The 23,314-nt window shown below is 44.1% G+C and overlaps 1 protein-coding gene across 7 annotated transcripts in view; it reads left to right on the top strand.

Annotated features, from left to right (window-relative positions):
• Nucleotides 1-23,314, top strand: part of ACSL1 (acyl-CoA synthetase long chain family member 1) — a 292,962-nt gene that overhangs the window by 29,490 nt on the left and 240,158 nt on the right. The window contains exon 1 of one of the 7 annotated variants that reach the window (XM_029585809.1): nucleotides 2,110-2,217. The exons of the other annotated variants lie outside the window; for them this stretch is intronic. The gene's annotated coding sequence lies outside the window, so the exon portion shown is untranslated. Of the gene's footprint in view, nucleotides 1-2,109; nucleotides 2,218-23,314 lie in introns of those variants that run through there. 7 annotated transcript variants of the gene reach the window in all.

The raw sequence follows: 23,314 nt of genomic DNA, 5'->3' as shown, positions 1-23,314 counted from the left end.
GCTTTCTCTCTCACACATACACAGGCACTCATTCTCACATGCTGTCCCTCATACAATCATTTATACACAGTCTCTCTCTTGCACATGCTGTCTAACTCTCACTCCCACATGCTGTCTTGCTCAAGCACAGGTTCTCACTGTCACATGCTCTCTCTCATACAATCATTCCTACACACAGGCTCTCACTGTCACATGCTCTCTCTCATACAATCATTCCTACACACAGGCTCTCACTGTCACATGCTGACTCACACACACACACACACACACAGGCTCTCTCTCACTCCTACATGCTGTCTTGCTCAAGCACAGGCTCTCACTATCACATGCTATCTCTCACACACACAGAGGCTCTCCCATGCTGTCTCTGCAAACATTCAGGTCTTCACTCCCACACACACACACACAGTCTCTCAACTCATCTCATACACGCACACATGCACACTGTACAAACCCTCAGTCTCTCTCTCACCTCTGGGCCTCCTCTTCACGGGCCACTGCAGGATGGGCTCTGCAGCGGCCCCGGTCTTCTCGAGCCGCGCTGATCCTCTTCTGCACGTGGCTGATGCTCCTCCTCCTTCCGGCAGGCGGCTGATGCTCCTCCTCTTTCCTGCCCGCGCGGCTCCGGCAACATTTTTCTTCCGGGGCCGCGCGGGCAGGAAGGAGGAGGAGCATCAGCCAATGCAGGAACTTCTCCTCCTTCCTGCCCGCGCGGCCCCGGCAACATTTTTCTTCCGGGGCCGCGCGGGCAGGAAGGAGGAGGAGCATCAGCCAATGCAGGAACTTCTCCTCCTTCCTGCCCGCGCGGCTCCGGCAACATTTTTCTTCCGGGGCCGCGCGGGCAGGAAGGAGGAGAAGTTCCTGCATTGGCTGATGCTCCTCCTCCTTCCTGCCCGCGCGGCCCCGGAAGAAAAATGTTGCCGGAGCCGCGCGGGCAGGAAGGAGGAGGAGCACCAGCATGTTTAGACGCGACTGTACCACGGTCCTGCCGATCTTCTTGCTGTGTGTATCCGGCACACAGCATAGCAGTAGTTCACCGCTCAGCCGCTATTGGGATGACGTCCACCGGCGGCCATTGGCCATCAGCGGCTCGGCGCCCCCTAATGCTCAGCGCCCTAGGCGATCGCCTAGTTCGCCTAGTGCTTCCGCCGGCCCTGCTTGTACGGTCACACGTTAACTGCAGGTCTGGTTTTTCCACAGGGATGGTAACTGACTTGGGCATATTTCTAGAATACAAAGAGCAGGAAGCCTAGGCCACTTTAACACCTGCTATATTAGCCCCTTAGATTTGTCTCAACTACTGGGGGGGACCCTAAATTCTTGCTATCCAGGTGATCTGCTGTTTAACATAGTCTGGTTTGTAATGTCCAGAGCACGGCAGTGGAGAGGAGAGCGCTTACAAGCACTGAATATTATCATTGCCCTGGGACTCTGCTCTCTGCAGTGCAGCTCTAAAATCAGAAGCATCTTCTTCCAGTGCTGGCTAACAAAGCTTATTTTGTGGAGTTGCAGCAAAATTTATAGCCTGGCATCTATACTGTTAAAAGGAGGAAGACTGAGAATTTTAGGGCATAACCTCAAGAGAAACCTACTTAATTACCATAAATCCTCATAGGCATTACACATTGTGTACTAAGTCTTTGTTCTCCTCTTCCTAAGACAAAGAATCAGTTTGCTTTTGTCATATTGTGCTGAAATTTAATCTTGGCTCTGACAAAATGATTTGTTTTGATTTTTCAATTGACAGATTAAGTGCAGGGTTCTGGTGGGGGAGAGGAGGGGGAGGGCTAGAATGAGTATAACATAACCCAACACCTTTGTTTTAAGTTAGGATGTAAATTTGATCAATGTGGGATGTTTATTGCTCTTAAGACTGAGGAAACTGGGAGCTGGTAATCTTTGTTTTTGGCAAATGGTGTACATAATTACCAAGGCAGAGCTAATGCTTAAAGAACTAAAGTGTTTGTAGAAAGTATTAAGTCATGTAATGCTTTTCCCTTTTTCATACAATCTCTACCATGCAAGAGTTAATTTTTTTTCCCCCCTTTTATGGAAGGTTTCCCTGAGCTTACCTGTTTACCTTTGAATTAAGGTTATCCAATGATGTCCTTGTTTATGCCACTGCATTCCATAGTCCCAAGGGTCGGTAGCTCTCTGGTAGTCCAGGTATTCTGTCTGTGGGGTAGACATTAACAGCTGCACATTTGTCTACAATAGGTAACTAATCTTTTGCTATTTTCTTTTTTTATTTTCTTGAGTGCTTATTCCAGTCCTTTGCAACACAATGCAAAATACATTTCTTGTTCAGCTTGATATTTTGTAGAATTTACATAGAAAATGTTTGATTTAATACTGTCTAGTGCAGCTGCTTCTGTAACTGGTCTGAAAAGTAATTTAACCAACTTTATTAAGAGGTTACATTTGTGGATTGTTGCAAATGGATTCAGCTTGCGTTAAACTAAAGAAAAGTTGTATTGAGCTTGTACTGAGCGGTGAGCGACTGGGAAACGTTAGCTTTGAGACATTTCTCCTGCTTTTGAATATCCAGCGTTCTAAAAGTTTTATATGGATCCTGGGGAAAAGAAGAATATTGAATTGTCAGACCAACATAATATTGTAGTACATGACCTCTGCAACTACACCAAGTCCCTTTTATATACTCTAATAACAAACTGACTGAGGTGCGAAAAGACCCTTTAATCATTGTTATAGAAGCTGCAGATTCTGTAGTGGCTGAACAAATTAAATGATTGTAGACTTTTTTTTTTTTTTTGGTGCTTTTAAATTTCATGAGGTTTGTTTCTTTTGTGATTTACTGTAAACATCTTCATATTTCTTTGGGTGAGAATACTTTTACTGGCCCTACATGATAGTGGACCTAATGGTTTACTCATTCTACTCCACTCATTATTTTATAGACCTCTATCGTAGCTCTCCTCAGCCATCTCTTCTCCAAAATGAAGCATCCTAACCTCTTTAGCCTTTCTTCAAAGCGGAATTGTTCAATCCCCTTTATCATTTTGGTTGTCCTTTTCTGTATCTTTTCTAATTCTGCTGTGTTTTCTTTGAGATATGGTGACCAGAACTGCACATAATACTTAAGATGTGGTCGCACCATGGAGCAATACAGAGGCATTATGATATACAGTACTCTGTTTTATTCTCCATTCCTTTCCTAAACATTCTAGCATTCAATTTGCTTTCTTGGTTGCCGCCACACACTGAGCAGAGGCTTGCAACATATTATCCACAAAGACTCCTAGATCCTTTTCCTGGATTGTGACTCCCAAAATGGAACCTTTGCATTATGTAGCTATAATTTGGGTTGCTCTACTCTACATTCATCACTTTGTACTTGTCCACATTAATTGTCATCTGCCATTTGGATGCTCAGTCTCCAAGTCTTGCAAGGTCCTCTTGCAATTTCTCACAATTCTCTTGTCATTTAACAACTTTGAATAATTTTATATCAGTAAATTTGATCACCTCAAGGATCATTCCCATATCTAGGTCATTTATGTACATGTTAAAAACCAGCAGTCCTATTACAGATCCCTGGGGCACTCCACTATTCACTTTTTTAAAAAATTGGCGTTACATTGGCCACCTTCCAATCTTCAGGTACCGTAGCTGAGTTTACAGATTACCAACAGTAGGTCTGCAATTTCATTTTTCAGTTCTTTCAGCACTCTGGGATTTTCGCCCACGAATAGTTGCCAACAAAACCTGCAATCCAGATGGGACTCTAACCCACAGGGTAGGATCACTCCTGAACACTAGAGGGAGGTTCTAAATACCAATATAGTTAAAGAAATAAGAAAGGGATGTAGGGCAGGCCAGATGGGACTCTAACCCACAGGGCAAGAACTCCCCCACCCCTTTTTTTTCCACTGGCCGAGGGCCAAAACCTCAAAACCAGGCAATGCAGATAGAGGAGAAAAATAACTCACCAAAGGAACAGGACGAGCATGGCAAACAAAACAAAAAGAAAAGGCAATCATGAGGAATGAAGAGAGGAGAATCATATTACATGAGCAAAAAAAAAAAAAAAGGAAACCCCGAGCCAGAAAGATTACCGAAGAGGGAAGCGGGAGGCAATTTGTAGGGGAGAGATTGGATATGGGATGACAGAAAAAAAATTAAAAGGTTTCTTTGATTCAATTTGGCTTTCCAACAATTCGCCAATGCACCAAAAACTGTTGAAACTGCCACAATCCGGGCACTCCATGAAGCCCTACCAGACCCCCTTAGGCTAGGTTTATTAGAGAGTAAACACACTTAGCGACTCCAGTAATATTTCTTTCATTTACTTATATGTAAGAAGATAACACAGTTCCAGATACTGATCTAAAGAAATCAGGAAATACAAACCAATAGATCATTTCAATTGCTCAACATTAAACAATATTTCATTATTTAATATATATAGTTGTTAATTGGAACTTTGCATATTTGGATGGTCTTACTCGCAACATGATGTATTTCCATTTAAGGTAAAACTCAGCTTTTAATCAGTAAAAGATCTATTTCTTATCTGTATTTCTAGCAGTTTCTGTACCTAATGAATAATAATTTCTGCCTATGTACAGTGTTTGCTTCTCTAAATATTTTATTGCTGACAGTAAGCAAATTCTATGAGATCTATACAATAAGGTTTAGCTTGGCCTTGGAAAAAACACAAATAGGCCAAAGGCCAGCTTTCTAAAATTCTGCACCTCCAACTCCTTTTGCTCCAATGCTGAAGTTGGATGTGCCAGTACCGGTGGACTAATGGGGCTTGAGCGAATCACTAAAAGCGCTTCGCCGATTACATCAAGGAATGTGAGCCTAAATCTTTTGCAGTTTATCCAGCTAACTTTTCAGTCTGGATCAGGAAGTCAGGCTAGTGCTGGTGAGTCAGCTGCAAATTTGAACTTTGGGGGACTTCAGTTTGAGTGAATAGGAGAATGAAAACCAAAGAATAGAGTTGTTCTCTTCAAGGTTTTGGCAGCTTTAGACTTTTTTTTTTTTTTTTTATTAACACTTTTATTGCCGAGATAAACATAGCAAACAGAAAAACAAGGTCAGACACAACAGCAAGTTATCTGATAAGCAATAAAACGCAATACAACATCAGATGAATGAAAACCGTATATACCCTCCCCCCCCCCTCCCCCCCCCTGCATGCTATGTACTGTCAACACATCTCTGAGCGATGCTCCAAGTAACTCAGTTAATATGGTAAAGATCAGTAAGGGTAGGCTTGTGGATGTCGTCCAAAAACTAAAACGTAAAAGTTAATGGTCTCCAGCAGATATAGGGTTCCCAGATTCTATTAAATGTGGCAAGTCGATGATATTTCAGCGCTGTGAGGCGATAAAGAGTGCAGGCCTTATCCAGACGTTGTAGTAGTTCATCCGATGTGGGTGGTTGAGGCCGTTTCCAATGGTAAGCAATCTCCATTCGAGTAGCCGTGCAGATTTGTTGTGTTAATGTTTGGGCCTCCGTAGGAAGAGAAGGGTCCTTGAAGAAGAGGAGCGCCTGTGCCGGAGACAAAAGGCAAGGCTGTTTGAATAGATCGAACAATAGCTGGGAGACATAAGACTACAGAGGCTTAATAAATTTACAGTCCCACCACATATGCAGGTATGTCCCAACGTGGTGGCAATTACGCCAACAGTGAGGATCCACTCTGGGGTAGTAGCGATGCAACCTGACGGGTGTCAAATGCCACCGATATAAAATCTTGTAATTGGCTTCAATAATCCTGGCTGAAATATTCCCACGAGAAACAGTAGAGAATATGGCGGACCAGTCCTCTTCAGAGACAGAAATCTGAAGATCAGATTCCCAGGCAGCCATGTGAGTGTGTTTGCTAAACGGTTGCGCTGCTAGGAGTTGATAGATTTTGGAGATAAGACCCCCTGTAATTTTAGGATTGTCACAATAACCTTCAAACATGGAGCGTGTGGGGGCCAATAGTCCCTTCTTTTGAACATGAAGTAGGAAGTGACGTAACTGCATGTAAGGCAAGAATTCCACTGAAGGAAGCTGGTATGTCTCTTGTAGGGTGGAAAAAGGTAAAAGGGTATCTCTTTGTAAAACCTTTTGAACACAAGAGATGTCGTGAGATTTCCAGAGGGCATAAGCCTTAGCAGGAAGGCCTGCGGGGAATGCATTGTTGTGGAACAAAAAAGTAAGAGAATGGTAGTCATATTGGCCCACAAGCTTAGACTTCCACTGCTTCCACACATTATAGGTCTGTCTTGTGCATGGAGTTAACTGAAGGTTTGTGCGCCAGGTGTGAGCAGGTTGCCAGAGAATTGAAGCAAGGGGCGCTGGGGTTGTCCATGCTTGTTCCAGAGTGACCCATGGTTTAACAGAGGCCGAGCCGTGCCAGTCGATGATAGGTCGAAGCTGTGCAGCCGCATAATACCAAGTCAAATTAGGGAGACCCAGACCTCCCGAAGATTTTGATTGATAGAGAATTTTTTGTGCTACTCGTGGTGGTCGGTGTCTCCAAAGGAAACGCAGCAGTTTTCTTTGCCATTGGAGCAGAGTGGAGCGGCCCACCATAATAGGTAAAGTCTGAAAGAGATACAGGAACCTCGGTAGGACGTTCATCTTGATGGTGGCCAGACGTCCAACCCAGGTAAGGGGAAGTGCATTCCATTGTTCGAGATCTACATCAATTTTCTTAATTAAGGGAACATAATTAAGTGGGAACAGTTCTGATATATTATTACTAAGATATACCCCAAGATATTTGAGTTTGTGTGTGGCCCACCGAAAGGCATGTCTTTCTTTCAAGATATCAACCATTGCAGGAGGACATGTTACATTCAAGATTTCTGACTTGTCCCAGTTGATTTTAAAACCGGAGACAGCACTAAACTGTGCCAACTCCTGTTCAAGAACCGGGAGAGTCAGGAGGGGACTACCCACCGTGAAAATAATGTCGTCAGCAAATAAAGACAGTTTGGATTCGCATGTGGGAGTAGAAAATCCTTGTACCCCTCCATTAGCTCTAATAGAAATGGCCAGAGGTTCAAGGAATATGGCGAATAGTAAAGGAGACAAGGGACAGCCCTGCCTCGTCCCCCTTCGCACCGGGAAAGGATCAGTATATCTGCCATTGATTTTGATACTGGCTAAGGGGTTGGAATACAGGGCTTGAATCCAATTGTGAAAAAAAGGGCCAAAATCCATTTCCTGTAGTACGTGAAATAAAAAGGGCCAGTGGACCATGTCAAAGGCCTTTTCTGCATCGATGGCCAGAAGGAGATGATCAATCCGGCGATGTGAGACACCCCAGATAATGTTAATGATTTTGCGCACATTGTCGCTAGCCATACGGCCAGGTATGAATCCAGCCTGGTCAGGATGAATAATGCGTGCTATAAAGCAGTTTAGCCTGTCAGCCATGATTTTGGCTAAGATTTTAAGGTCCAAATTTATCAATGAAATCGGCCGGTACGAGGCACATAAGGCCGGGTCCCTCCCAGGCTTGGCTATAATAGTAATACCAGCGGTATTAGAGTCCGAGGGCAGGGATCCCCCCTCCCGTAGGTAATTAAAATGGCTCTGTAGGTGGGGAGCTAGGACATGTTTGAAAGATTTATAAAATTTGGCTGTAAGTCCATCGGGACCCGGGGCCTTGCCCACCTTAAGGGTTTTTATAACCTCCAAGATCTCCGGAGTCGTGATGTCCGCATTTAAACGGTCACGCATTTCCTGTGTGAGGCGAGGCAGGGGAAGCATTTGGAGATAGCGGAGTATATCCGCTGATGAGATATGAGTTTCCGCTAAGTAAAGATCACGGTAAAACTTAATGAATTGCTGTGTAATGGCCGAGCTGGCTGTTTCAATCTTTCCCTTTTCATTTTTGATTTTGAGGATATGATTTTGAAAAGACTGTTTTTTTAGCTGGTGGGCCAACACTTTTCCAGCCTTGTTTCCTCCCTCAAAGTGGGTTTGTCTAGTGAGATTCAGGGAGTGCGTAATGTGATCCAATTCAAGCCTATGCAACTCGTCTCTGCTTTTGGTGAGCTGGGACAGAATACTCTTGGAGCGAGAAAGGCAATGGCGATTCGTGAGATCCGCAATGCGATCCCGTAAGCGAAAACAGGCCGCCTCCTTCAGTTTCTTAGCATACGAGGCATAGGAAATAAAATGACCCCTAATATAGGATTTGAAGCAATCCCAAACCATAATTGGAGAGGAGACGGATCCCACATTGGTAGTGAAGTAATCTCGAATCACCTCCGTGGAGGACTGTAAAAACTGTGGGTCCTGTAAAAGGGAGTCATTGAGTCGCCAATACCTACGACCATAATCTCCAATAGGGATACAGAGGCGCAGAGAGACAGGGGCATGATCGGACCACGTCACAATTCCCACCTCAGGATTACGGATCATATGAAATAAATTTTTGTCTACCAACAAGTAGTCAATGCGGGTATAAGAATCATGCGGTTTAGAATAAAACGAGTAGGACCTGGAGTGTGGGAAGGTGGATCTCCAGGAGTCTATTAAATTATGATCAGACATAAGGGCTTTAAGAGCTCTGGTATGTGTCTGAGCTGTATGAGTGAAACCCTTAGAGGTGTCCAAGGAAGGAGAGAGAGGCACATTAAAGTCTCCCCCCACAATGAGATGCCCCGAGGAGTGTTGAAGAAGAACCCTATGCAATTGTCTAAAGAAAGCAGCCTGCTCCCTGTTAGGGGCATAGACATTAAGTAATGAAAAATCATGACCAAACATGGAAATATTTAGCAATAGGTAACGACCCTGGGGGTCCGAAACCACCTGCTTACATTCAAATACCATCTGGGAGGAAAAAAGGATGCCAACCCCTGCATACTTTGCCTGTTTATTTGCCGCAGAGAAGTATTGGTATGGATAATTAGGGGACTTCAATAAGGCTTCGTATCTGCGGGTTAAGTGTGTTTCCTGCACCAAAACAATATCAGGAGTAGATGTCCTTGTCTCTCTAAAAAAGAGGGATCTCTTCTGGGGAGTGTTGAATCCTTTAACATTCAACGATAATACTTTTATCGTAGCCATTTACCTGGTAAAGGCGAACTCCAGGCGCCAAAACGGTACACTGGAACCCGAGAGCCCACAGCGGATAACCACCAAAAAAGGGAAAAGTGGGATAAGTATTGTAAGGGGTTCATAAGTCGGCCAGAGAATCATAGCATAGCATGAGATGGAAAAGAAAAAGGAAACATCCTGCCATTAGCAAAAAATATGCAACATGGAGGAGTGGAACATCGACAGGCACAGTAGCATAAAAACACAATAATCACAATAGCATGCTCCCCATGAGAACACAGACAAACCTGAGTTCCCCTAGTACCTTGTCTGCCATAGCCTCCAGGCAGACGAACTCCCATTCCAAACAGGGGAGAATACAGGAGGTCACAGATACATGAGATGGAGGCTCCCCCCCCCCCCCCAGACCCACAACATACAACTTTCATACAGTAAAAAGAAAAAAAAACAGGCGAGTCGCAATCTAGCAACATTATAAGCACTTCAAGGCAAGTAAAGACATATGGCATTATGATAGGTAAACCCTAGCATTGGTTGAGTACACCCTCTCCGCAGTGTAGAGCAATAAAGGAAGTCATCCCAGTCCTTGTGCGGGAGATATACCCCCAGATTGACGTCGAAGCCGGCTATTCCGCTTCCCAACTCTCTGCCACGCTGGGTGCTGAGGCCTTGCAGAGGCGGCGCTCTGAGTCTTAGAAGGGGGCTGCGGCGGCACAAAGCCCAAACTCGAGAGTCCCGGTATAGCTTCTTCTGGGGTCAAGCATCTGTGAGTTATACCGTCATGGGAAAAGGATAAACCGAATGGATGGGACCACCGGTACCTCACTGACTTACTGCGCAAGAAGGTAGTGACATCTCGAAAAGATTGCCGACTCTGAAGCGTAGCCAAGGAGAGATCAGGGAAAACGGCGACCTTATGGTTTTCCCATGTCCATTCGTTCCTCTCTCGTGCTGCCAATGCTATCCTCTCTTTAATCTGGTAAGAGGTGAAGCATACTATGATGTCTCGCGGGCGATTATTCTGCGGGGCTCTCAAAGTTCTGTGTGCCCGATCAAAATGAATGTCTGGGGGTTCAAAATCGCCGTCCTTCGAGGCCTCCCGGAGAAGATGAAGACAAAACTCACGTATCAGAGCGTGACAATCCTCGGGGCCCGAGGTTTCTGCAAGACCCCGGAACCGGAGATTGCTCCTTCTCGCCCGATTTTCTAAGTCGGCTATTTTTGCAGTAAGTTGGGCGTTATCGGCACGCATGGTATCGAGCGTATTTTTGTGGTCTGATAGTTGCACAGCCTGGCCCTCGACCCGCACGTCTATGTCACCAACCCGGTGCCCTAGGGCCGTGAGATCTTCCCTTACTTCCTCGACTCGGGTAAATACTTCCTGACGATACGCTTTCAGATCTGATCTGATACCGGCAAACCATTCTCGAAATTCGGCCCTGGTCGGATGCTCAGTCAGTACGCCGTCATCCAGTGTGGGATCGGACGGACTCGGCTCTGGTGACAAAGCGCGCGAGTCTCCGCCATCTTGGGCTTCATCCTCCCCTGCCGACGAGCAGGCCGCATCTTTACTGCTCTCTTTCTGGTAAGCGAAGCGCTGTAGATCCAAAATTTTTTTCTTACTAGTCATGATGAATGCAGGGCGAACTCACAGTGCTATATGAGGTCAGGATGAGCAATAGGGGCGCAGATTGCGGCGGATCTGGAAGGGTCACGGCGGGAGCTCGGAGATCAAGCGGCCATCTCACAGCGTGACGTCACGCTCCCCCCAGCTTTAGACTTTTTAAACAATAGATCCTTTCCAGACAAACCAGCTACAGTCTCTTGATGATATTTGGGGACTTGTGGTATCTTTGCATGTCTTTGTCATTAATACGTATATTTACCATGGACATTCACGCTAGACTTTGCACCCAGGAAAACACTGAGTGCAAGCAGTTAGAATTGAGACTTTGGAGCTTAACACTAGTCCGTTATCTTCAGTTCAGGCAACATTTGGTGCAAGATAAAAATGTCATTCATCAAAGACTGGAGAATTTGGGAAACATAAGGATTTTGAACTCGAGTGTTGATTTTTCCTAAGTTATCAATTATTTCACTTGTGAAACTTTCAAGAAATATATGGGAGAAATTCTTAAGATATTTTTAAGAAGCTTTACCTTCTATAAATAAATTAATGTTTTTGTCTTCATTTAAAGTTCCTGTGATTCAGGAGACTGAGACTACATTCAGACTAGGCGTTTGTGGATCTCACGTAAATGTTGGACTCTTTAGTGATGGAAGATTCACAAAGTGTTGCTTCACTTGTGACTTTTTTATTTTTCCTCAGGCTAGAGATCTAGTGCTTAGTTTATTTTTTTTAAGGCTCAGATACATTTCATGGACTTGTAAGGTCTGGATTTTTCCAGATCTTTGCAGAGCTAGTCAGGAGCGGCGAAAGAATATTCTTGCAATGCATAAAGAGGTCTTGGATCTGGGATCATCTTTTTTTTTTTTTTTTTTTTCCATGTAAATGTGTAATTGTAATGACTGATTTCAAGTGTGTGTGGTTTGTTTTTTTTTTTTATACCATCTCAGCGGAGGTTTTTTTTAGATTCTAAAAGCCTGAGTTCTGGCTAATTTAGTTATGTGTGTTGAAGGTTAAGATTTGATACTTGTTTGTTGTTGTTAGATTTAAACTGCTAATTTCTTATTTCTTTGGTTTTCATTCTCCTAGGTTTTCTTTGGATCTCCCCTTCATTATTTTGATTCTTTGCAGTACAGCCTGATTTGGCTATTTCTTTTTTTATTGTGGAAATGTATTTTTATTTATATATGTGATTTCTTATACATGTTAATGCTTGATTGTACATGTAAATGCATAAATCAGAAATGTGTAAAAAAAAATTATTTTAAAGTATGAGGTACAAAAATCTCCAGGGTTTGGAATTGTGTAACTAATCCAGAGGTGGCCAACTCCAGTCCTTGAGAGCCACAAATAGATCAGGTTTTCAGGATATCCACAAAGAATATGTGTGAGGTACATTTGCATACAATGGAGGTAGTGCATGCAGATCTATCTCACGCATATTCATTGTGGATATCCTGAAAACCTAGACTGTTTGTCGTTCTCCTGAATGACTGACTAGTGACAGTAAATTCCCAGGAAGGGTTGCTAAACTCATTTCAAACATCGATACAACTTCTGCAGTCCCTGGGATTCCTAATCAATTTTAAGAAGTCAGCTCTAATTTCCCACTCAGAGAATCAAGTTCATTGGCGCATGAATAGATACTCTATGGGATAGAGCATTCCTTCCCTTAGATTGCGCGACTACTCTCAAGTCACTAGTATGCAGACTGCTGCACACACATCAGATGACAACCAGAAATTAATAGTTGTTCTCGGCCATATGGTAGCAGGATCCATTTGGTTCCTCTAATTCTCCTAGGACAAGCAGGATGGTAGTCCTCACACAAGGGTGACATCATCGGATGGAGTCCAACATGGAAAACGTATGTCACAGTTTCTGGAACTATGACTAGGCACACTGAGCATGTCCAGCATGCCCTATACCACACGTCCATGCGGGGTCCCTCTTCAGTCTCTTTTTTTTTTCCATGGCTTTTCTTTTGAAATTGCCTTGGAAAACTTTTCCATTGCTAATTTTCGTTTTTTCACGTGTTTTCTTCAATGCAGTTCCCTCTTTGGTTTCCCTTAGCCTTTCAGTCAAGTTTTTCGGTGGTTTGGTAAGTTTATTTTCACTTCCGTTCCCTCTGTGGTGGTGGTACCTTAATGCCTACTTGTGTCGGTCGCTCGCCATCATCGCCTGTCATTTTTTCCCTTGTGTTCGTATCGGCATGGCGTCATCGCTTGTGTGACCAGATGACCCCTCATGCTTGACGCTTCAAGATGGAGAAGCTCTTCAGGTCAAGAAAGTCATGCATCAGCGGCATTGGCACCGAAGCACCTTGGAGCTGCACCGATGGATACCGAACCATCGACATTGGCAGGGCCGTCGGTCCCAACGATGCCACCAGTGGATAGGGGTACCAGGGACCGGCCCATGTCAGTCTCTTTCAGGTTGAGGACATTGGGTTCATTGTCATCAATCTTGGCACCAGCGAAAGATCGGGCCGAGCACCGAGGGAAGCCGAGGAAGCATTGGTACAAGCCACCTTCAATGCACAGTGGTGGGCTTGGGATGATGCCGGTGCATACTGTGATGCCCCCAAAGTGGCCCCACGACGAGGAGTGCCCATCCTCTATCGAGGATCCGCAACAGACGCCACCAGTCCTGGTGTCAGTCGTCGATCCACCTTGGGGATCCGAGGAAGATCTGGCTACCCCTCCTGCCTCCCAGTTGGTTTTGGCATCAGCAACATTTGAGGAGGAGTTAGAGTGCAGAGTTCAGCTGGTGGTTGAGCGGGATCTGCGAGGCATCGAGCCAGTAGCACCAATGGTGCCGATACCCGCGTTCTCCCTGCTGGAACCACTACTGGAATGGCTCAATGTGCTCATTGGTATGTTACCAACCCAATTGGCTTTGGTTTCTGGGAAGCCATCGATTCCTGGCAGAGCAACGATGCTTCCTCCAACTGATCCAGTGCTCAGTGTCTGTTCCTTCAAGGAGGAAGCTCAATCGAAGCCAGCAGGAGCACCAATGCCTGCAGCCTCTGCTGACACTGGTACCATCAGTGCCGATGTCTCTGGACAAAGGTTGAGCAACGAGGGCCCTCCATCCCCTGTGGATTACAGAGAGGATGAAGCCCTGTATGACCCCTGGGAGGATGACTCTGCAGAATCCGCCTCCAAGGACTTGGAGCACATGGCCATAACCGTCTATGTTACTCTCTTGGCACACTTACACATGTACAGAGCTCAATGGACCCTGAGGTCACAGTGGCACCAGACCACCCAGAGCCTTAAGGCTTGCATCCAAAGCTCTCTGTCTTTCTGTGACTCTTTGTCCTGTGGCGGGTTCTCTCAAATTTGGAATGGGGGATATCGTTCCAAACTCCCCCTTTGCAAATTGTCTTAACCACGTATGTGTCCACCTTGGGGTGTGGAGCTCATGTAGAGGGTCTCTGTACCTAGGGCCTATGGTCCACCCAGGAAGCACAGTGTCAAATCAGCTTCCTGGAGCTTCGGGCGATCAGGTACACTCTGTGGGCTTTCAGAGATCGGCTGTCCAACAAAATTGTCCTGATCAGACAGCCAAGTAGTGATGTGGTATGTCAACAAGCAGGGAGGCACAGGATCATACCTCTTGTGTCAGGAAGCGGTCCACATCTGGTCTTGAGCACTGTCCCATGAGATGGTACTTAGGGAAATATCTCTGGCAGGAATGGAGAACATGATAGCGGACAGACTGAGTCGGGTCTTCAGACCTCACGAGTGGTCGCTGGACCAGGGGGTGGAGAATCGAATCTTCTGCCTTTGGGAAAATCCAGACATGGTCTTCTTTGCATCCTCCTGCAACAGAAAGGTGTCTCAGTTCTGTTCCCTGTTCAGGTCAGATGGCGAGCCAGCCTTGGACACCTTTGCTCGCCATTGGGGCAAGGGTCTTCTGTATATGTATCCTCAGATTCCTCTGGTGACTAAGACTCTCCTGAAATTTTGAGAGGACTGAGGGACTATGATTCTCATAGTCCCTCATTGGCCGAGACAGATCTGGTTTCCACTCCTTCTGGAGTTATCCTTCTGGAGACCGATCAGTCTGGGGACTTTCCTAGAACTCGTCACGCAAGATCAGGGCAGGTTGCGGCATCCCAACCTCCAGGCCCTGTCGCTCACAGCCTGGATGTGAAGAGGCTGATCCTGTAGCTACTTGATCTTTCAGAAGATGTGTCTCAGGTTCTAATGGCTTCTAGAAAGCCTTCCACTAGAAAGTCCTACAGGCTGAATTGGTGGAGGTTTTCCATTTGGTGTGAGCAGAAGGCCTTAAATCCGTTCTCTTGCCCCATACAAAAACTGCTTGATTACCTTCTACATCTATTGGAGGCTGGCTTGAAAACCAACTCCCTTAGAGTTCATCTAAGTACAATTGGTGCAAACCACAAATATGGTATGTCCATCTCTGTACAGCCCATAGTTGTATGCTTCATATGGGGCCTGCTTCAGTTGAAGCCTCCCCTAATACCTCCTGATGTATCTTGGGACCTCAACATGGTGCTAGCTCAGCTAATGAAAGCTCCCTTTGAGCCGCTGTGCTCCTGTGACATGAAGTACCTGATCTGGAAGGTCATATTTTTGGTGGTGGTCACTTCAGCATGCAGGGTTAGCGAGCTCCAGGTCTTAGTAACTTATCCACCCTATACCAAGTTTTATCATGATAGGGTGGACTTGTGTATGCACCCTTAGTTCCTGCCTGAAAACATTCTTTCTCACCAAGGAGAATGAGCACTGCACAGTTTGGATTGCAAGAGAGCCTTAGCCTTCTGTCTCGAGTGGACAGAAGCCCATAGACAGTCCACCCAACTTTTTATTTCTTTTGACAGGAATAGACTGGGAGTTTTCGTTGCCGAACAGATATTATCAATTTGGCTAGCAGACTGCATCTCCTTCTGTTATGCCCAGGTGGGGCTGCATCTTGGGGTCATGTCAAGGCTCGTTCTGTCAGAACCATGGCAATGTTGGTAGCCCACTTGTGAGCAGCTCCAGTGGAGGAGATCTGCAGGGCTGTGATGAGGAATTTTCTCCACATGTTCGCATCTCGCTACTGTCTGGATAGGGATGGCCAACGTGACATTAGGTTTGCCCAGTCTGTACCTCAGAATCTCTTTGAGGTATAGAACCCAAATCTTCCTGCCTAGGTCCCATTGTTTGGGTTCAGGCTGTCTCCCCCTTTGTTACCAACAGCACTGTGGTGATTGTGCCTGTTGGCACCTGGTTGGTGCTGCTTGGTCCCCTTTTGTGTTGGGGAGCAGACTGTAGCTAGGGATTCACCCATGTGTGAAGATTACCATCCTGCTTGTCCTAGGAGAAAGTAGAGTTGCTTATCTGTAACAGTGGTTATCTTCATGAAATCTACCTGCTACCCTGCAGAGTTGGGTTTCTCCTATTTTTTCTTTTAATTTTATTATAATTCTATGTTATGAGACTGAAGAAGGATCCCACATGGACAAGTGGTATAGGGCATGCTGGGCATGCTCAGTGTGCCTAGTCAAAGTTCCAGAAACTTTGACATAAGTTTTCCGATCTGGGCTTCATCCGATGATGTCACCCATGTGTGAGGACTAACATCCTGCTGTCCTAGGAGAATACCTATTATATGTAAGCAACTCTGCTCTCACCTGCATATGTGACATTTGCAGTGGGGTCTTCAATCTCAATGGGACCAGCCTACTCAGCCTCTGACTACAAAAGGCAGTTTTCGATAGAAATGAAATGGGATCTATGCTGGTGGTGAGACCCTCTCACCCTTCAAGAGAGGGCTCCATTATGATTCCCCCCCTTACCAAGTAACATTGGCAATGGATGCCTCAACAAGAAAGTGGGGAGCCCACGTCAGATTCAGGGACTTGTCCATTCTGTAAAAGACAAACTGTTTCAAATCAATCTCTTAGAATTGAGAGTGATCAGATACACTCTAGTAACTTTTACTCGAATGCTCAAGGGAAAGACCATCCTCATTCAGACCGACAACCAGGTTGCCATGTTTTGTGTAAACAAACAAGGAGGCACAGGGTCAAGGACTCTGCCTAAAAGTGCTAAAGATATGGGAATGGGCAACCAAAGATGCCACACTGCAAGTGACCTACCTTCTGGGAATCTCCAACATGTTTCAACCACACAAATTGTCTCTGCAGCAGTCAACAGCCAACAAGCTGTTCAATCAATGGGGTCTCCAGTGATAAACCTGTTTGCATCAGAACAAAACAGAGAACTAGCAAAGAAAAGTTTTTCTCCATTCTTCTCAGCAAACTTGGAACAGCTCAGACTGCCTATCTGCTCAACTGGAATCAGATCTCATGTATGCTTTTCCACCAATCCCACCAATATCTAGAATGGTGCATAAAGTACTCCTTTCTGATCTTCATAACTCTAATAGGGACAAGTTTGGTTTCTATATCTACTGCAACTATCTAGCAGTATTCCAATCCATCTTGGATCAGATCTATCCTTATTAACCAAAGAAGAGAATGTCTGTTTTATTCAAACCTACCATCTTTCAGTTTGCTGGTGTGGATGTTGAATGTTCAGTAATTGTTGGATTGTCCTTACTAAAGGAAATGGAGGACATCATTATATCTGCAAGAAAACGATCAACTGGAAGAGCCTATGCCTGATTTTAAAAAACATTTCCATGCTTAAAATTGGGTTTTACATGTGTAAATGCATTTTATTTAAGTAAGTGGAGTTTGTAGCAATTTTCAATGTATGTCATTGAATTGTCCATAGGATTTACTCGCATAAATTTAACTTTACTCGAGAAAATGGCTTCTGTGCATTTATGCGCATAACTCCTTTGAAAATTATCTCCCTTATGTTTTTAAATGGAAAAGATTTTCCACATGGTGTCAGCAAAATTCCATGGAACCATTCTCATGCGAACCCAGAAATTTGCTTAGCTACTTGCTTCCTCTCTGCTTCAGGATTCGGCACTTCATCAGTAAGAGTGCATCTCAACACTATAGCCCCTTATCATACTTAGATCAAGAATAAACCTATCTGCACTTATCCGTTAGTGTTCAAGTTCATGCAGAGTTTATGGCAGATAAAACCTCCAGTCACAAAACCACCTGTTCCAAGGGATCTAAACATTAGCCTAGTGTAATTCATGAAATTGCTGTGCAAACCATTGGAGTCAGCTTCTCTTAAATGTCTAACATGGAAAGTTCTGTTCCAGGTAGCAGCCAGAAGGGTCCGTGAACTTCAAACACTAATTCATTACTTGCCCTACATACAGTTCTTTCAGAATAGGGTAGTGCTCCACATCCAAAAAAATTCTTACTGAAAATATCAGCTTTCCATATTAATCAAGCCATCTTCCTGAGGCCATATACACAGGAATATGAAAAGGGGAATGGAACAGCTCCCCTATGAGGAAAGACTAAAGAGGTTAGGACTTTTCAGCTTGGAGAAGAGACGGCTGAGTGGGGGATATGATAGAGATGTTTAAAATCATGAGAGGTCTAGAATGGGTAGATGTGAATCGGTTATTTACTCTTTTGGATAATAGAAAGACTAGGGGGCACTCCATGAAGTTAGCATGTGGCACATTTAAAACTAATCAGAGAAAGTTCGTTTTTACTCAACGCACAATTCAACTCTGGAATTTGTTGCCAGAGGATGTGGTTAGTGCAGTTAGTATAGCTGTGTTTAAAAAAGGATTGGATAAGTTCTTGGAGGAGAAGTCCATTACCTGCTATTAAGTTCACTTAGAGAATAGCCACTGCCATCAGCAACGGTAACATGGAATAGACTTAGTTTTTGGGTACTTGCCAGGTTCTTATGGCCTGGATTGGCCACTGTTGGAAACAGGATGCTGGGCTTGATGGACCCTTGGTCTGACCCAGTATGGCATGTTCTTATGCTTTGGAATGTAAAAGGGCACTAATTTATTACAAAATTAGAACTAGACCACATTGTCAAATTTCGCAGCTTTTGTCTCTTTCGATCCTAACCGACTAGGCATAGCAGTGATCAAATGAACATTGTCCAGTTGACTAACAGACTGTATTGCATAATGCTATACCCTAATAGGCATCCAGATTACAGACTCTATAAAGGCTCACCAAGGCTGCATCAGTGGCTCATCTACAAGCTGCACCTCTCGATGACATCTACAAAACTGAAACTTGGACATCTGTACATACCTTTATGTCCCATTATTGTCCAGATTATTTATCAAAGGATAACAATAAATTTGGACAAGCAATGTCATGTAGCCTGATCACCCAGTAGTCAACATTCCATGGTGGGGTCTGGATTGCTTTTTCAATAATCACTCTACTGCAACCCTCAGCTTGGAAGTCCCCCTTTGTCATGGCTAATTCAGCCCTGCTTATTGACAGAAAAAGCAAGTTTGCTTACTGTAAACAGTGTTTTACATAGTTAAGATGAATTAGCTATGCTAAAATATCCACTCACCTCTCTGGAGAGTTGAGTACCTAGCTAGATTTAACTCTCAAATTGACTGAAGGGCAACACTTAAGTGAGAATTACTTCACATGCTCAGTAGAACAAAAGCTCTACTAGCTTGGAGAGAGATGTCTGTTTGGTGTTGCTGGATGATGTCACCCAACATGTCATAGCTAATTCATCTTGCTATCCATGGAAAACACCTTTTACAGTAAGCAAACCTGCTTTTTCATGTTTTTCTGAACTTTTCTCTTTGCAGCTTCAGATTATGATCCCGTGTACTTTTAATTTTTTTTTTAATTGAAAATTTCACCTTCCTGCACTCTGAGGCCTTTTGAGTTTTTGTTTCTATTGCATCCTTCATCCATCCCTTCTTTCTTCCAGTGAGTACATTTGGAGTGTCTTAAGCCTCTAGGATTTGTTGCAGGTCTTATAACTTCTCTCTGAAATGCTTACTTCCATCCTCAAAATGGTCTCTAAAACAGAACACAGTACTCAAGGTGGGGTCTCACTAGTGACCTATACAAAGACAATATTTTTCTTTTTCCCCCCACATTCACTCTTTTAATATGCCTTAACATTGTTTATCTGCCGGTGGGGGGGGGAACAGACATTACAGCAATCCAGACCGAACAAGAACAGAATATTCTGCATCTTGGCTATTTAATTTGTCCTCCCCCTCATTAAATCTCAGTCTAATTAGAGGATAGGTGATACAAATATTCAGGTTTTGTTTCTTTGCTGTATAATTTTAAAAGGCCGGTAGATCAAAAGATTTCAGCAGGTGTGGAAAAATTCTTGGAGACCAGAAAGTCACCCAAATAAATTAAAATTTTAGTATCATTAAATTATCAATCAGATTATAGTTTACATATTTGCACGCACTTGGGTTCTCAGAATTTGTAAATAGAGTAAGATCCTGCAAGATCTTTACAAGAAAAATACAATAGGACTTGCTAGCAGTTAAGACAAAACTGTATCTGGTAAATAAGTCTGGGTCCAAAACTGGTGTCATGATGATAAATTCTCTTAAGTTTTCTTTTTTTTCTTTTTTTCTTTTTATTAAACTTTATGGTATTCCAGAAGATATACACAGATAAATACACAGATATACAATTACAAGAATTAAATTTACAAAACTGATTGCGTTTTTATCTGTGAAACCTAAGAATAAAACAGAAAGAAATAACAGAACCTGTCTAATAAGAAAAGAGCAGTATGTTACCAAAAATTATCATATAAATTTAAGAAAGCTGTGTCTGAACCATATATAATTATTTTTCTTCAAGGTACTCTGAAGTTTTCTTGTTTCATTTCTTGTAGCTTTTTCAGCAGTGTGATAGTAGGAGGTGATGTCAATTGTGGGTCATAATGAATGCATTCTGGACATTTGCTGACTTTTTTTCTCTTAGAAGTTGTTGCGTCTTGTGTCTGTGATTATTTTGTTTTGGTAAAACAGGAGAATAACATAATCACCTTGCGGTGTCAGAATGCACACAGGAGCAGTAGACAGTTTTCTGTAGTTTCAGCAAATATGGCTGTACACAGCTTTGCATGGACTTGAATAAAAGCTAGGAAAGTGGTTTATAGAAACTTGAAGATGTTGATCTAGGCTCTTTCACTAGCCATCAGCATTTTGTCGTATTCAATCTCAGCATGAGTTATCACAAGTTAGCATCTTTGGCTTGTAGAATTGTACCTGAATCCTCGTCCCATGTAATACATAATATAGCAGACCCAAAATGCTAAAATTATTTATCGATGTATTTCTCGATGTAAGATACGCGCGTAGCCCCCGAAAAGCTGCCCTTTCCACCCCCTGCGCACACCGAGCCCCGGGATGCGCGTAAGTCCCGGGGCTTTCCTGGGGGGGGGCATGTCAGGGGGGGGGGCGCATCATTGGGTGCTCCGGGGCAGGGCTGCGGACGTGGTTCCGGCCTGGGGGCATTTCGGGGGCATGGCTGAGGCCTCCGAAGCTGGCCGGCGCGCACGAATCTCGCCTGCCTTGGGCAGGCGTAACTTTATAATAAAGGTAGGGGGGGTTTAGATAGGGCTGGGGGGGGTGGGTTAGGTAGGGGAGGCGGAAGGAAAGTTCCCTCCGAGGCCGCTCCGATTTCGGAGTGGCCTCGGAGGGAACGGAGGCAGGCTGTGCGGCTCGGCACGCGTAGGCTGCCGATTTTGCGCAGCCTTGCATGCGCCGACCCTGAATTTTAAAAGATACGCGCGGCTACACGCATATCTATTCAAATACGGCGTACTCTTGTTTGCGCCGGGTGCGCTTAAAAAAAGTCCGTGCGTGCGTACGTTTTTAAAATCTGACCCTCTGTGAGGTAGAGATTGGATGAAGGCAACCCAAACGGAAAGGAAGAGCATAGCTTAACGAGCAATATCTATGCACTCTGCCACTTTTTCAGTCAGACATAAAAGGTGAATTTGATTTTTCCAATATATATATATTACATTTTATGAACTAGACTGGGATTTAAGCAGCAAACAAGAAGGCATCAAAACCCTCAAGATGTAGCATTCTGTAGACCCTTTATTCTCAACCAGTGTGTCATGACTCACACTGTGTTACAAAGCACAAGCTAGTGTGTGACCACCTCCGAGGTCAGAATACCATGCTCCCGCCCCAGTCTCCTGCTAGTGCAGCTGCTTTTCCTTCCCCCTCCTCTGCTCCTGCTGAATGCAGATATCTTCTCCTCCGCCCGGGCTGTCAGTATTTTCAAGCCTGGGCAGATCACTGGGGGAGGGGAATGCACATGTGGTATGGCCGCTCATTAGTAGCGTGGCCTGGAAGAGGAAGTGAGGTGGACACATGCGGAAACAAGAGGCCATGCCGCTCTCATAAGTAGGCGAAAGGTGCCGGGACTGATTGAGGAGAATGAGCAGTGTGAGCCAACCTTGAAGAGACACAGAGTCAGCCTCCTCAGCCCCAAGAAAGAAAATTAGTTCTGTTGATCTCAAGGGGTTGGAAGAGGACAGGCTGAAGCTGCTGCTGCCACTTTTGTTTCCAGGAGGAGAGAAACAGTGTGTGTAGATCTATGTGAGACTGAGCATTTGGCAGTGAGAGACAGCCTGTTAGTGTGTGCCTGTGTGAGACTGAACATGTGAGAGTGAGAGACGGCCTGCGTGTGTGCCTGAGACTGAGCACATAAGAGTTAAAGACAGTCTATGTATGTGAGACAGGGCATATAAGAGTCAGCCTGTGTGTGCATCTATGTGAGATTATGTGAGAGTGAAAAATAGCCTGTGCGTATGTGTGTCTGTTTAGGACTGAGCATGTGAGTGAGACAGCCTGTGTGTCTGTGTAGGACTGAGCATATGAGAATGAGAGACAGCTTGTATGTGTTTGTGTGAGTGAGACTGAGCATTTGAGAGTGAAGAAGAGTGTATGTGCATATATGAGAGAGAGAGAGGAGAAAGTTTGAGCAACGACCCCCCTCCTCTCCTTTTGCTAATCCAAGACAATCTCAGTGCACCTGATAATCAAATGTTCCCAGGTATGGAGAGCAAGGGATATTTTCTATCCTTATTTTAACTATTGGATGCTTTTGGAACATTTTTTATGAGTTTTTAATTGTTGGATGTTATGCTGTTCTTCAGCTGTTATGAAATATGTATTATTTCTAGTAGTGTGATTTTCTTATTATTGATTTTATATTTCTTTTCTTTTTTTTTTTTCTGAGGAGTGGTGATTCTGCTTTTCTGTTATTTTACTGAATACAGAGTCTAGCTTGGGGGTTCTAGTTCAGTTTCTGTTTATACAATTGGTGTTTTTATTCTGTATTTGGTGAGGGTCTGTCTGTATTCTGCCAGCATGTAGTTGCCTTGTAGAGATTCTGCCAGCATGTGGATTCTGTGTAAGGGGTTTGTAGCAACCTGGTTTGTTCTGTTTTCCTAATAAGAGGTGTATTTGATGCTTTAGGGCCTGGTATAATATTAGTACTGATGCCTTTTCATAGGTAGGGTTGTTATTGTTTGCATGCTGGGCATTTTACTATATTATTATTATAATTCTTTTACTCATGGCTTTCTGAGTGCTAAGTTACAATAGGCTTAATACCATATGGATTTCAAGTGTCTTTTCTTTGTCTTTTCTTTACTTTTTTGCAAGGTTTTCTGGTTGGCATCACAAAAGTGCATGTAAATATAAGATACATGTTGTAAGTGATTTTTTTTTACCTCAGACTGAACTTTTAATATCTTTTTT

The sequence above is a fragment of the Rhinatrema bivittatum genome, chromosome 1, assembly GCF_901001135.1.
Source record: "Rhinatrema bivittatum chromosome 1, aRhiBiv1.1, whole genome shotgun sequence".
In the NCBI taxonomy this organism is placed as follows: Eukaryota; Metazoa; Chordata; class Amphibia; order Gymnophiona; family Rhinatrematidae; genus Rhinatrema; species Rhinatrema bivittatum.
Note: the sequence above shows the minus strand (reverse complement) of the source record. Positions and strands in the feature narration are given on the sequence as shown.